Here is a 16,457-nt window from a genome sequence, read left to right on the forward strand (position 1 = left end):
ACTTCTCTTGCGATTCTCTTGCTATTCGCGCCACCTATCGGCGCATCGAAAGTACTATATGAGCACGAAATTTCAAACAATTTATAATATTTTGTTTAATATTATTTTGTTCTAATACGATGCAGACAAAAATTTGCTTTGCTCAAGTTACGGATAACATAAAAATTACATAAAAATCGAATATCTCGTAAAGGGGAGCATCTAGGATTTCGTGCTTTTCGAATATTTAACCTGTAGATATGCTAGAAACTTTCTGTGAAACTCGTTTTTGGATCCATTTTTGTCAAACTTTTTTCATCTTCAGGATCACTGTGTTCTCTTTATCGCTTATCAATTAAATCGTGTGAGAGGAAGAAAGGTGGAGCCGATAGGACGTAACAAATGATAGCCATCTAGTTTGAGATAGTCGTAGCATTTTATAAGGTTTCAAATCTAAAAACTTTTGATATTCTTCTAGATTATGCATTCTCTCTGGACTGTTAGCAAAATGATTATATAAGTTTCTTACAAATTCTTCCACCGATTTTGGCAGTTTAATTGTTAGTTTTGAAGAACACAAATGCAATGAGTGACATAAGCAACCTAGTGTAATTATATCTGGAATTAATTCCTGAAATCTTGTACGAACACTTGATTTCTGTCCCAGCATAACAAGTGCGTTATCAGCAGCATAGCCAATAATTTTTTGAAGTGGTATTTTATTTTCAGTAAGTAATTCAATTACTGCATTAAATAACGTTTCAGCAGAAGCAGATTCAACTTCTATAAGACCTAGAAATTTATCTCTTTATTTTTATGAAGGAAACGTATAACTACTGCTAAGCATTTTTTTATTGAAACATCTGTAGTTTCATCTATAATTATGGAATAATAACATTTTTCATCTGAAAAAACTTTAACTGTTCTACAGCATTCGTTTGAGGAGTATAGTGTGCATTATGAAGCGTCAAAACAAATCCCCATCACCGACCCGGCGGCCTGGTCAGATGGTGGGGATGGCCGTGTTCTGATTGGCTGAGGGGCGTGGCTGTCTGGAGAGGGAAGTGTTCTGATTGGTTCGCTCCATGGTGCCGCAGCGGATTGGCTCGCTCCATAGTGTCCATGCGTCGGATTGGCCCGCTCCATAGTGTCCATGCAGCGGATTGGCTCGCTCTATAGTGCCCACCGAGAGTGGGGGGTCAAAAGAAAAATGGCTGCTGCGAAACAAATGGCGTCTGGATGCGGGGCTGTTGTATACTATAATTATATAAAGCATCATTCCTTGGAGAGGGAGGTGTTCTGATTGGCCCGCTCCATAGTACCCATGCAACGAAATGGACCGCTCTATAGTGCCCATCGGGAGTGGGGGTTAAAAAAAGGGTAAGCGTCATAAATTAAAAAACGCGTGCTACGAAAAAACGGTGTCTGGATGCGGCGTTGTTGTATAATTATGTAAAACATCTTTCCTGGAGACGGGCAAGAGTCGGGCAAGGATTAGGCTACCTGCTATATTATTGAAATAAATTAATAACAGTAACGGCAGTAGAGAGCAAAGTATATGTCATATAAATGGAAATAAAGATGGTAGTTAAAAACGATTAAAACTGTAATATAATATATATATTTATTTAGAAACCAAATCAGTTTATTAACAATTAACGAAATCTATGAATATGTTGTGAATTAGTATAAATTCGAACGTTTCGAGCTCATTTTGAGTCTTCTTCAGCGCACATTAATAACTAAAAAACTAATGAGTACAGTATCGGTCGCAATAAAAAGTCATTATAAGTATGATTGAAAAAATAATAAATAATAAAAAAATATATAAATAGAACAATCACGGCGTTAATCAGTCTTCTAAGAATAATTTATAAAGTGTCAAGCCAAGATGATATTCATAGATATAGTTGTAATTTGAGAATAGTGACTCGAATTCAGTACCAGTTCAGTCCTGGAAAACGTTATGGATGTTTGTATAGATTAGTTAAGAGTAATCGAAGTCACTAATCTTTACAGTAGAAATTATAAAGTGGTTACTTACGATGTCAAAGTATTCTACACAAGCGTAGAAAAATCTTGACTTGAGCAAGTGTGTGGTTTAGAGGACGATCGGTTACTGTCAAACTAAATAATGAGAGAGAATTTATATACTGTGTCTTTACCTAAGATATTTTTGGGAGCGTGTTAATGACATCATGATACGTGTTCGGTAAGTTTTCCGTCTGCAAATTTAAACCGTTCTTTTGTCTTTTAATAGAGCATTTCAGAGATAAGCCTCTTATTATAGAACGAAACTTGATCAAGAATTTTAACATTCATCCAATCGAAGTCATGATTATATTCTAGTCTGTGATTCATAATTACGGCGTTATTAGTGATATTTCTATTAATATGTCGTTTGTGTTCAGAAACTCTGGTTTTTAGCATTCGAGGTATTTGACCAACGTATGATGCGTCGCAATTATTGCAGTTAATTTTATATACTACATTGGTTTTTGAATCCTTCAGAATAATATCTTTATGGACTTTGATGAATTTATTCATTTTATTAAGGCTAACGTGAGATAGTTTCACATTCGTGTTTTTCTTTACAGAGAGCCTTAATATTAATTATACTATTGAAACTTTTCGGCTAAAATAACGGGTCATAGGACCCGACGTTCGTTTATTGAACGATAATAAAATAAAGATAATAAAATAAAAATAATAATAAAACGAGTTAGGACATGTCTGCCTGTTTTACGGAGCGTCATCCCGACGATAATGACAATAAAAGTAGATATGTAAAATTTCGTGCGACCAATGTTGTAAAAGGGAAAAAGGGTAGTAGAAAGAAACGGCGATTTAAGGCAAAAAACTTTTGCATTTATTAATATACTAGTTTTTCACAAAAAATCTATATTTTAAAATAAAAATTTATATTTTAAAATTCGCATTTTTATTACATACACTTAAGAGTATTACATATGAGTAAATTATATGGTATTATGTGCGCTTTGTGTTACAGGATTAAATATGACATTATGCGTTATATTTTGATGATTTATGCTTTTTCTGAAGAAAAATTTTACGAAATAAACGCACGATTAAACAATCGTTATGTTCACAATCTTCGGTAAAAAGAGTAAGAAACCGATTAAGATCGTAACCATTACACATATAATATAAAAATACACAGCTATATTGTCCGCATGTTTGGGAAAAAATTCCTTGTAATCGCTGAGTATTCTATCAATGGATGGAGTTTCGTCGAAGTCGGAGGAAAAATCCCGGATACAAAGGGGGTAATCCGTACCTGTCGAAGTATGTGGCTGTACTATTTGCATCGAGGAAGAAGACGACCCAATGTTCTCCAGGTCGATTGTGGTTGTCGGTGTTAGTGACGATGGCTGTTGACCTTGTCCACACCCTCGGAACTCTGTCGGCAGGATAGACTCCCACATGTCTGGAATCGAGATGATGCAGTGCTTGTAGAATTTCGCGAGAGTTCATTTTTTTTATCTAAAGACGAACGAACGTACGGTATTATTTGAATAACGTCGGCTTTTACCTTTTGCTAGCGAGTTTTCGTCTATGCCGTCCTGTATCTTCAGATTTTCAAAGTCACTTTACGTGGAGCTACTAGTTGTTTCAAACTTCTCTCTATTCGGCAATGTCGATGATTCTGATTTCGCAAATTTCTCTTCTTTTTCAATTAGTTGTTCGATTTTCTGCAGGTTTTTTTCTCTATTTCATTAGATATTTTAATATTTTCATTTATATCGTAAGACTCATAATCTCTGATATCGACTTCGTTGGTCGTCTTCGTCCTCCTCGATTATTTCCCAATTTTCGTCAGTATTAGAAGTAGCTTAAGTACTAAACGTGGTGTTGTTGCGAGATTATCTGCGCGACTAACCAGTATTTTAATTTATAAGCATTATGCAATTGCACAATGATAGATTCCGAATTTGCGAAATCCGTGATAAGCGCAATATCGCTCGTGCTCTTCTTTTGATGATAAATTTTTAAATGATGGAGAGATGCCTTTCAAATTATTTATATCTCTGAAAGTAGATTCCGCAAGTATCTTACTTTTTCGTTGCCTCTGACGTAAATGTAACGCCTTGAAATTTCGCGCAGATGTGATGTAAAATATTGCAGATTAGCTTCGCCGTCGAACCACTCGATGCCGTGATAATTTTGTGAAAGCCAATTGTTTTCTCGTCTTACTTTTGCAGGTAATTCTCCAAACGGTTGAGGCGGTATCATAATCCAATGGCCGACGACTGGAGCGTCAATTGCGATAACGGCGACTTCCTTCGGGATGAATTTATCATCGCCATCGCGGAAACCTTGTATGTCGACGACTATGTTCATATTGCGGAAATTTATTCACTTTCAATGACATGATATAAGCTCTTTTATGAAACGTTCGCGTTCACGTCTCGAATGAAACTAAACCATCTTTTGTTACGATATACGTTTCTAGAAAACACGCAAATATCGATATTTTAATCGGAAGTAGTGAGGAAATTTTTAACCGAGTATTATGTTATAACGTACGAAACACAACGGAAATGTAGCCAGAAAAATCGACAATGACTTGACGCGACGCGTCGATTTCTATCACGTTATCGAACTCTGCGTAAACAATACAGTTAACGGTCTTGGTGAGAGCTTTTTCAAATCGCACTTCTAATCGCAAACTTCCATGTTTCACGAGATTCCAATTTCCGGCGCAATTAGCTGACAGATTAGGCGTAAGGTCAAAGACGAATAGAGTATATCCCTTGGAATAATCATCTCTGTTTATAGAATTTCTTTTATTCAAAAAATGAATGCCCGTCCTCGAAATAAGCTTTGATAAGGTAAAACGGTTCTTCAGTTGAGAAAACATGCTGTAGCGGTCTACTGAGAATTTGCGTACCATCGACGTACAATGAGAAGAAATTTATTCCGTAATTTTTAAAATTAAATGGATTTAATTTTCTATCGCCGTTAAATGCTTTATTATTGACGTTAATTAAAAACTTGTCTTGATTGAAACGCAATGAAGATGTCCTATAAGATCCAGAGCTGTCCTCCGTGAATGTATTGAGCACACCTCGCGAGAGCGACATTGTCTTTTGTTTCCACCAGATCGTCCATGTATCCTAATGTATCCGCGTCCCACAGACACGAGGTTAGATGGGTAGTTTTTGCGGTTGAAGAATAATTTAATAACGTCTCGATGTACGCGCGGTACGCGTAAGCGTTGTTCGGGGGCGACGAGTTTTTGATTGAAATACACATCGATCTGATTGAAGATGGAATGGAGTAAATGATTTATGGGACTTACGTTGACCTCAATGCTGGTACCCGCCGCTCGTATTACAGGATCAGTTTCTACGCGAAGGTTTAGCATGGTATGCGATCTAAATATTTTTCTCTGTGGCCTGGGATGACGAATTCTATCGGCGAATCGTCCGAGAGCGAGGTGACGGATTTGTAATAGATCCATTGTGAACTCTCGACTCTCGATACTAGTCCACGTAGGCGGTAAAGAAAAGAGATCGAGTTCATTTTTTAAACACTCGCTCGAATGTGTATGAAGAAAAGACATGATTATTTACCGTAAATTTTTTATCCCCATCTAATATTTCGTTGTTAGTCTACCGTGTTTACTGTAGTACACGTTTAAGAAAATATGTCGGATACTGTACATTTTTTTCCAGCTTTTTGACGTTTCAAGAACGTCTTAAGTCTTTTTACCGACGTACGATTTTTTTCTCCCCTTATTTTTTGATGTTTTGTTCCTCGTTTTGGGTTTTTTCGATAAACTTTTCTTACTCATTCGACGGCGTTTACACGACAAAGATGCCGCGGATTTAACGATGCGCGCGTTAAGCCCTACGAAAGGAAGAGCTACGTACATTTTGGCATCTGACTTATATCCCGATTCTTTCATCAAACTACTTATTTTTTTTTAGCTTTTCTCTTGAGATTGTCACGCGATTCTTTAAAACGATTTTTGGTCGCTACCTTTAGTGGGATATTATTTTCAATGTGGTCAATTATATTAACACCGGCACGTAAAGCTTCTTTCCTTACGTATAGCTACGTATGCCGCTACTTAGATAAGGTAGTATATGTCTAAACACTCCTAAAAAACTTCCAATTCCATGACCGCGTTGATAAGGTGCGCGAAAACTTGCGGAATTCACCACTCCGCCCGCTTTATAAATTGTAATACTCGTAGTAGTCTGTCATGTCGCATTTGAGAACTTAATTTTTATATTTTTACAACGACGCCGACGTTCACAATACTACCGGGTTCGCTTAAAGTCGTAAGTGTAACGTCGATGTTCTGGATTCGAATAGTATTTTTTTCCGAACTGATCTCTTATATCGATTTCAATCGTACTGAAATTTATTCGTCGTAACGGGATATAATGTAGAGAAGAGAAATGTTTCACTTGATTCATTCCGTAATCGCGACCATGCCCCTCGACCGACACTATTCGGAGAAGAGGAGACTGCACATCGCCTGTTATATAAGGTTCACAAATATTGCAATAAACGAATAATTTATCGGGAATACCGCGAGTCAAACTACAGGGTTCATAACTAAAGAATCCATAGCGTTCTCTCTTTTCAAAACCGAATTTCACAAAAATTGATGTAGATTTTGTTTTTAATTAGGATTATACGTCGTAAGCATAATATAGTATTGACCTTTCCCCCTTAGGAGCATTATAAAGTGCATCTCCTAAACCGAGTATTTGTAGAAGTTTATCGGAAAAGTTTACATAATGATTTAGTTTTGCATTTATTTTCATCACACTCGAGATAAAACTCTATACCACCACCGGTTAACTCCCGTCGATCCAGACGAAAATACGAATCAGCTTTTTTACACGTCGTATTAATCGCGGCGAGAAGTTCATCCATATTTTTATAAATGTCAGCCCACATTTCGTCTTCCCTCAAAGTTATCACAGTATCTTTTTCCTCGTTACCTCGAATGTCAACATCGACGAATGTGAGTATATTCTCGTGATGTAGTACATGAAAAAAAGTATTGGGGAATTGAATTTCGCTGAGCGCAACTTCCCATTCGCCGTGTAACTATATCGTTTGAGATAATTCCTTAATAAATGACGAAGTAGTATTGTCCGCAAAATGACGCATACTGCTATTGCTCGGAAGAACCAATAGAAATTGTTCCTCCCTCATCTCGAAGATTTGTTAAACTTGAAGCGGGAATCCAACTATCGAACTTGCTAGGATAACCGCACTAGCTAACTAATAGCTGTTTATTATCACCACGTCCTCTGCTCTTTATCACGCGATCGACGATAAATTCTTTTTCCTGTAAATTTTTCTCAACTCGGGCTAATTTTTGCTCGTAAAAAATACTGTCTCTGACCTCGCCGGCTAAGTCACTTAATTCGTACACTCGCGGTTTTTGCCAATCAAGAACGCGATGAATTCGAAATATCTTCTCGCTCCACTTCGCCTCGTAGGTGACCTTTGCTCCACTAATCCGTACGAGTTCGTCAGCGCGATATTTAGCCTTTTGTTTTTCACGTTTTTCGTTTTTCCATCAGCGAGTTATATTTTCACGCGTGATGCGAGCATTTTCGCGCGTAACGACCGCTGGTTGCATTTTGATAACGGAATGCCACGTATGATTATAAGCGTGAACGATATCCTGCAAAACATTTACGTAGCGCCATGTATTTTTATGCGTAAAATAACGCCACATACGCTCCTTGAGTGTTCTATTTAAACGTTCCACTATAGCTGCTTTAATATCGGGATTGCGAGTTACTCGAAAACGAATGTCCTTTTCTTTTAAGAATTTTTGTACAGGATGCGCAATAAATTCTTTACCTTTGTCGGTCTGCAGGTATACGGGTAGACGGCCTTTGTTTCTCGAGAATATGCGTTTAAAGGCTTCCATTACACAACTAGCTGTTTTGTCACGTAAAGGTTCTACCCATATGAATTTACTAAGCACATCAATTACCGCGAGTAAGTAGGAATAACCGTCATTGTAGCTCTTGAGATTACGAAGATCGATCAAATTGGTTTCCCACAAGTCATCGATATTTGTCACGTTATAATGTAAATGCGGAAATTTTCGCCATACCGGGCGATGCAACACGTACGCGTCTTGCAATTTAAGCCAGTCGAGAACTTCGTTACGCGTAAAATTCGGTTTAACGGTTCGCGATAAATCCACCGCGGAATACCCGGCGTAGTGCGCGGGGTCGTAATACAATTTTTCAAACCGTCATTAGAGCGGTCGCCATGCGAATAAACCTTTTTTTCTCTTAATCTTCGTTATCGCTTGTTAATGTTTTATCTCCGTCGTCTTCGTCGGCGGACACAAATAGAGGCTCTGTGTCGGTTTCGTCTAATTTACGACTGTATGACCTTGTGCACGGAGTTTTTTTCGGAGTGGAGCTCCCGCGAGGTAACGGATTTTTAATGCGAGGAACATGTAATAAATCGCAATTTTCTATGAGATTGAAAAGTGTATTTATATCACGCAGTAATCGAGCAAACTGAATTCTTTCGGTTGCTTTTACTGTTTTTCTTTCACGTATCGCATCGTTTATGAGTTCAGCGATATTCGTACCCTCTACAAGTGCACCGTCTATAGTTACCACCCCGCGTTTATCACAGCTAATCTTAGATGCCGGAATATCTAGTATTTCAAAAGAGTGCGACCTCTATCGCAATAAAATTTCAGTACGGTGTTAATTATTTTTTTGATCATTTCTGATTGAGCGCATTTTTTCCCGAAACTACTACTACTAACACTACCGATGCTGATGTTACCGTCGCTGCTAATTAAAGTTCTCGTGTCCGCAAGTTTGTCATTCGAATCTTTCATGTTTTCGTTCTGCTCTTCATCCGCGTCACCATTATCGTATACGTCTTTGCGTAAATGTTTTCTCGCAGCTTGAACAAAGTGAAGATAATGTTGTAATACTTGCTTCTACATTTTCCATCTTTCCTCCTCGGTGACATAAGGTGTGAGATTAAGAATACGCCACATCTCTGCATCAACTCGCGATAAAAGAGTTCTAGGTGTCCGTACAGAATTATTATCATTTTCAGTATTCGATATCTCGATAATTTTCTTAAGTAATCTCAGTATTCGATAAATTATCAGCCGACGAGTTGAGGGATATCTCTACTGGTTGTTGCTGCTGCATTCGTTGCATCCTTTCGAATTTTCCGTTGAAATTAAAACCATTTTTTCAGTTCTTTCCATTATTCTGTAGTTAATATTTTATTTTTCCTCGAAAAACAAATATACAAAGTAGTTTTTTATTCACCAATAATCCGGGATAATATAGCTCCGAGTATAGGGCCAATAACATAAAGTAAGAATCCGCCGCGTTGAACTAACATTTGTCTTTTATCTTTTAAATTACTTTTTTTGCAACAACGTGTCGTAAAATTGTTTTATGTTTGGCTAGGCGTTTTTTGTCATTATTTCTAAGCGGCACGTTTCCCTCAAGAGTATTGAAAATGCACTCTTGAATACTTTATGAGTTTATTATCGGAGGTACGTAAAAATGCTTTTCTTTGATGTTTTCTCAGATAATATAAAGTTTTTAAAAGACACGCATTTTTCTCGCCAACAGAGCGTTTAGCAGTATTTATCGCATTGCAGGATGAATTGCGTGACATCACCGCGAAGGGATTTTTTTCGCTATTCTTTTCTTTTTTCACCATTACGCATCAATTTCACGAATGACAACTCTCGAGTGTAAATACTGATCTTTTATACGCCGCCTCCCCCTCTATTGATCGATCTACGCGAAATGTAGGCGTGATGCAGCTTATTATCGGGAAAGATACATGTCCGAAATCGATATTCGTCTGGAGTCGATTGTTTCAAATCGAGCAATAAATACCCATGAGGTCTCGAGATAGCGTCGTAGTATCTTCTTCTATAAACTTTGGATCATCGGGATATACTTGACGCGCTAAATGACGAATTTGCGCACGATCGCGCGGATTTTTGAAAACTACTATATAATTCACATTTAGAGATATGTCGCGCTGTCCACGTCCTTGATGAAAGAGATTTTGCGAGATGAGAATAACGCTGAGATTCTTATGATGGCTTCCTTTCGTAAACAGATTTACGATAGCCTTGCTCGAAGACGATTCTCTCATAAGATCGTCGATTATTACTAATTTCGGGGAAAGCGGATCGCTGGAATAATCCTCCGGACACGGCAACCCCTCACGAAATTCGATTACATTTTTCTTTGTGTTTATCAAAGTATTATTACCGTATCCGCTCTTTTTTTCCCACATTTTTCTCTTCTTCTCTTTCAGCTGTCAAACATTCAGGCGTTGATAGGCATCTTGCCACTCGACGTAATAAAATAATATTCTCTCGAATCGAGTATCGCACATGTCAGATAAGTAACGAAGAAAAGTTTTCACGAAAATCGTTTTTCCGCATCCTGTAGACCCGCAGATGATCGGTCCAAGGATGTTTCCAGCGTGTATCCATTTTGCGAAATGAACTATTTACGTACAAACACGTAAATGAAACAAGTAACTCAAGACATTCTTAAAAACAATGACATTCTTATTAAAAATACGCATGCGTGATTAATTTTTAATGTTAATCGTAGCAATGCGTAGGAATAAGCTTATCTACGCTCCGGAAGCCCACCCACGGCGGCCGCTTGCTCGCGCTAGCGTTTCCCGGTACGCGTATGGGTGGAAAACTCCGCGGCCGATTAGCCGATATGTAGCCGAGGATGCTGTGCGAATAAGCATATTCGCGGGGGTAAGTTCGCGCCAGCGTTTTTCGAGCACCGCCAAAATTTATTAACTCATATGCGGTGCTCTTAGCGTACTTATACTAGAAATAAAATGCTCGTTTGTCGTTTCGAATACCGCTCGATACGCCGATTGATTTATATCAAAACGTTTTTATGAAAAAAGATTGAATAAAGAAAATTTTAGTATTTAAAAAAAAAAAAAATTTTTATTAAAAATTTTTTGTGTTCACAAAATTTTTTGTTTTTTACAAAATTTTTTGTTTTTTACAAAATTTTTTGTTTTACAAAATTAAGATTTGCCTTTTAACAAAATTATACGAACAATTTCATTAAACCGAAGAGCGAGTAATTCTTGAAATACAATATTGAAATACAATAGTAGATATATATAGAGAGTTCTAATCCAGGGATCTGAGGGGGGGTGAGGTAAGCGGGGGGGACGAGGCGAGGTACCTCGGCCCCCCCGCACTGACGGGGGGAGGGGGGTAGTCCCCCTCAATCGCGGGGGGAGGGGCAAATGTCCCCCCTAGACTGAGGGGGAAGGGGGAGGTACCAAATGCCCCACCCCCCAGATTAAGGGGGGAGGGTGGTACCAAACATCCCCTGATTGAGGGGGGGGGTGGCATACATATGATTCCGCACGTGGAGGGAGTGTCCTCTCCGAAAGACTGCGGAGGTCTGACGGTGAGAGAGAGGAATGTCAACTGTTATAGATAAAATAATCACCCCACTCTGTTTATTCATAATGTATATTTGCAATAAATAATTACGTTCGCAACGCGGTAGAGGGAGACGGTGCGATAGACGTTCGCAACGTGGTAGAGGGAGACGATGCGATAGACGTTCGCAACGTGGTAGAGGGAGACGGTGCGATAGACGTTCGCAACGTGGTAGAGCGAGACGGTGCGATAGACGTTCGCAACGTGGTAGAGGGAGACGGTGCGATAGACGTTCGCAACGTGGTAGAGGGAGACGGTGCGATAGACGTTCGCAACGTGGTAGAGGGAGACGGTGCGATAGACGTTCGCAACGTGGTAGAGGGAGACGGTGCGATAGACGTTCGCAACGTGGTAGAGGGAGACGGTGCGATAGACGTTCGCAACGCGGTAGAGGGAGACGATGCGATAGACGTTCTATATAGCGTAGGACAAGGAGAGTATGACGTGGTGTGAGAAGGAAAGCGCTGTATGTGTATGACAAGGGAGTGCATGATGATAGGAAAAGGAGGGCATGATGGTAAGAAAAGGAGAGCATGATGGTAGGAAAAGGAGATATAGGTGCGAGAGAAAAGAATAGAGATGAAGAAGGATAGCGAGAAGGAGAGCGTGTTATGGGGTGCGAGAGAAAGAATAGAGAGGAAGGAGAGCACGCATGGTGAGAAAAGGACAGCGATATAGACGTAGGACAAGGAGAGTATGATGTGTAAGGAAAGGAGAGAGCACGATGGTAAGGAAAGAAGGTGACAAGTAAAAGAAATATATAAATGTATAAAAATTCCAAATTTATTTAAAATTAAAAAAATTTAATTACAGAATATAGAAAATAATACTTGAACTATAGTTTTTTAATGTAAATATGGGTTGATTGAACCTTCATGATGATGATTCGACCACCAATTGAATATTTTAAATACATTTTGTAAAGCGCAATTTCGTACATGTCTATCGCAACGCAGAGTAGCATCTAATTTATCTAAAGCAGGAACGTCATCATAGTCGTTATCCAATGTCTCGATAATAAGACCGATTCTCGCATCGTCTTCCAGTAAATTCGCCAACCATTCTCGTTTTTCATGTCCTTTGACATACACTCGAGAAGATGTATCTTTCAACGTCACAGCCTCAGTGATTAAACGTTTAGCCATGTAGTATGGAACGTTCCCATCTTCCCATTGCAGATTATGATGTTTTCCAACCAACCATGCAACCTGAGATCTCTCAGACCTCGTGAGCAAACGAAATGGTGTAAGACTCGTAAAAATATAATGAGAGAGTACAGATCCCTTCGTCAAAATCGCAATTTCTTTCACGATAAACTTTCCTCCAACGATAAATCCTTGAAGATCCACAAACGTTGGCACAACCATAATGAAGAGATATTAGCGAGAACTACGACGACGAACGACTGACGTTAACCATCGAGTATCGCAAGTTTTTATGTTATATGATCCGGTATGCGATTCTCCAATTTCGTTTACAGAAGAATCAAACGTTGGTTGGTTGGTTGGCTGATAAGACGAGCGTTCCTGCTAGTGTTGATTCATGTAATTTTACGTACTACGTTCGTTAGAGGATTGTATTCGACAACGCGATCATGCAAAATGAGACAATAAGCGGTAGTGTTTGCCGGCACATTTTCTTTACAATCAAATTCTATTCTTACGTCTACGGTAGCATTTTTTACCGATTCGTTTTGTCGAGAACAATCGATGATTACAAACGGACCGTAAAGTAGAAACAGTGAGACGGTGAGGCTCGGTTCGAGGTACTCGTATCCGTAATAGTTTTTGCAGAGAAACGCGCGTACGTGTCGTATAGAATCGACCATCTGTTTTTATCGAAATCCAGATTCATATCGTCGTACGGATAACATTCCGAGTTCAGATAAAGTTTCACGTTTGTTAATTTGCAGTCGTCGAATTTACTCATATCCTCGAGCATAACATTCTTCCGACCTGTCTGCAGAGCAAAGATAACGTATCGTGGTTTCTCCAGCTGAGTCGCGGTCTTAATGGCCCACGAATGCTTGGTTGTACGCTGCAACAGCGGAAACTCGTACAGATCCCACGAGCGAAAACCCATGCTGAGGTAGCGTCCGCTTTCCAGAGCGCGCAGCATAGACAACTTCTTAATTTCACTCAACAGCACATGTGGCATTCGCCATTGTATCTTGAATATGTTGATCACAGGCTCCACCACCGAAGCTCCAACCAGACAATTGTTGTCATTGCGCGATCGTATTAAGATCAACTCGTGACGAGCGTTAATTACTATGCGTCTGTAATCCTCGCAAAATCCCAATAACATGTAGAGCGGTACGCAAAAATTAAAATGTCCATTTACAGTAGTTGGATCACTCCAGCCAGCATTTCTCATAATCACGCTTTTATCGGATGATATTGTTACATAGTTTTTGAGCATACTCGTTATTCCCACGTTTCTGTTGCGATCAATCTCCACGCCATTGAGTTCGTATCGAATCTCGTCAAACATGAATGCTACGCAATTATTTTGCAGTACCACATTAGATCCGTCAGTTGGATTGTTTATCTTCAATTCTCCCTCGATGTATAAGAAACTCTCGTACGGTAATGTATACAGATCCTGTTGTTGTATGGGTATTCTTATCTCGTCACTGTGTCCGAACGTTGTGTTGGCGAATGGGTTGTATGCGTGAGTCTCAATCTTGACGATGCGATCGTCAAAGATCGGTTCGTCCGCGATGTTGAGAATGTCAGTCATCGTTCAAATGTTTCGCACCGCGAATCCCAAAGATTGTAAAAACGCAACGTTTGATGCGTTCAATTTCTTTTTCTTAGCGCAAGATGATTGCGTATTAGCAAATCTCGATGTTGTTGTTGTTGTTGTTGTCGTCACGGGCGTCGTAAAAATTGTGTTGTCTCTCACGTCTTTCGATCCGTTCAGCACGAGCATCACACGCTAATTTTGTCGCCGTCGTACATGCACTCTAATGGTGATCTCTTCTCCTCGAAAATCGAGTAATCGTCCTTCCTGATCGACAACGCGTAACGTTAAATCCGTAATGCTCCGTACGATGATCGGTAGGTAAATGATGTGCGCCGGTGTTTCCGATATCTTATATCCTGGTGGTACCCTCGGTGAAAATTCATGTATCGTATGAACGAGTTTACCGTTGTTGTACGCACCCGCGGTGACATTACATTCGACGCGGATAATGTTCACGTTGATAATGTTAATCGGCACGTCCGACTCGTACCATTTTCGCGGCTGCAGTATACGGTTCGAGAATCCTAGCAGCGATCCAATGTTGTTAGGCTTGCTAAAATTTATTCTGTAGGCGCATTTGATCTCGCTCCGCATCGTATTGTAATTAGCGCGGAGCACTATCGGCCATTCTTCAGCCTCGAAGTCATCGTCGTCAGTTTGTTTTTTATCACCATCACGAACTGCGTGTTGCGAACGTTTTCGTGAAATTGTTTTTTTCAAAAATTCATGTATCGCTTGCAGCTCGTACGATCCCTCGGGAATCGTAATTTCCGCATCGTCTTTGCCAAAGTAAAATTTATTATTCGAGGAATTCACGTTCGATATCGTGTGATAACTCTCAAAATCCGCTAGACCGAGTTCGTATTCACCATCGCTTAAATCTACGGTGGGCGAGTAATTTGCCGCGAGAACGCTGCTCTTCCCAGTCAGCGTGAATGTCATAGACATGTTGACCAAACTGTTTAACGAATACTAAATTAAATAGCGGAATGTATGTCTTTAAATTCGCGTGCATCGACCGCTCGGAAAAAACTGCAAGCACAATAGAGCGTATGACAAGGAGAGTACGACGTGGTGTAAGAAGGAAGGCGCTATAGACGTAGGACAAGGAGAGCATAATGGTGGGAAAAGGGCAGCGCTATAGACGTAGCACAAGGAGAGTATGATGTGTAAGGAAAGGAGAGAGAGAGATAGAGCAAAGGAGAAGGTTGCAGTAAAAGAAATATAAACGTAACATATTAAGATATTAAAAGTATTCTTGACACATTTCCAATAAACTATACATTTCGATTAAAAAATATATCAATGTAACTTATTATTATTATTATTATTATATAATATACAGGAAGAAGGATAGGATTTTTTAAAGAAGATACATAGCGATATATATGTTTAATATATAATTTTTATTCAAAATGTGTTTTCATACATATAATGTGTATGTGTTAAAATTTAAATTCGCATGCATCGACCGTTCGGAGAAACTGCAAGCACAATTGTCCGCAGATGCTTTGATTATAAGTTTGATAGGATGTATAATTATAATCTATTTTTGACACATTTAAATATCGTATCAATTCATTCGGCGGGCGAAGATTGCCGAAACTGTCAAAATATATAGCGCGATTCCCTCTCTTTGCATACGCTACCCAGTGAGTACCCGAGCCTTTAGCGTTATCCAAATTTATGATACCGCTCTCGTTTCGATGTATACCACCGATCGGTAATGAGTCACGCATAAAAACGCCTCTAAAATACGGAATGCGCATACGTTTTGCTAGTTGCAGCAGTTGTACGTTGGTAGTTGCACCCTCTGGCATTTTTAGTGTCTCTTTGACGTTTTTTTTTTTTTCTTCTTCTTTCTCATTGAGATTCCTCGTCCGTATTTGTATGGCGCGAGATACAATCCGCGACCTTCCATGGCGCGATTGTGACGTAGCATCTCTTGAAACTGACGTTGCGTAGATTTTCCGTCGTTTACCATCTTCGCTACACCAGCCGCTCCACCAATCAGAGATCCGAGAGCACCCAACACTGGTAGAATCGGTAATACGCCTCCGCGTTTCGCTACCGGAAGTATTCGTTTTTTCCTAATCTTTTTCTTCGTCGACGACTTTTTCATCCCCATACCCATTTTCGTCTTTGCTTTCATGACCGTCCAAACGGCCGTGGCGGCCGCTCTTTCGCCAAAATTCGAATCTTTCGCGGTAATACGTTCTCG

This window comes from Anoplolepis gracilipes, chromosome 11 (genome assembly GCF_047496725.1).
Source record: "Anoplolepis gracilipes chromosome 11, ASM4749672v1, whole genome shotgun sequence".
Classification (NCBI taxonomy): domain Eukaryota; kingdom Metazoa; phylum Arthropoda; class Insecta; order Hymenoptera; family Formicidae; genus Anoplolepis; species Anoplolepis gracilipes.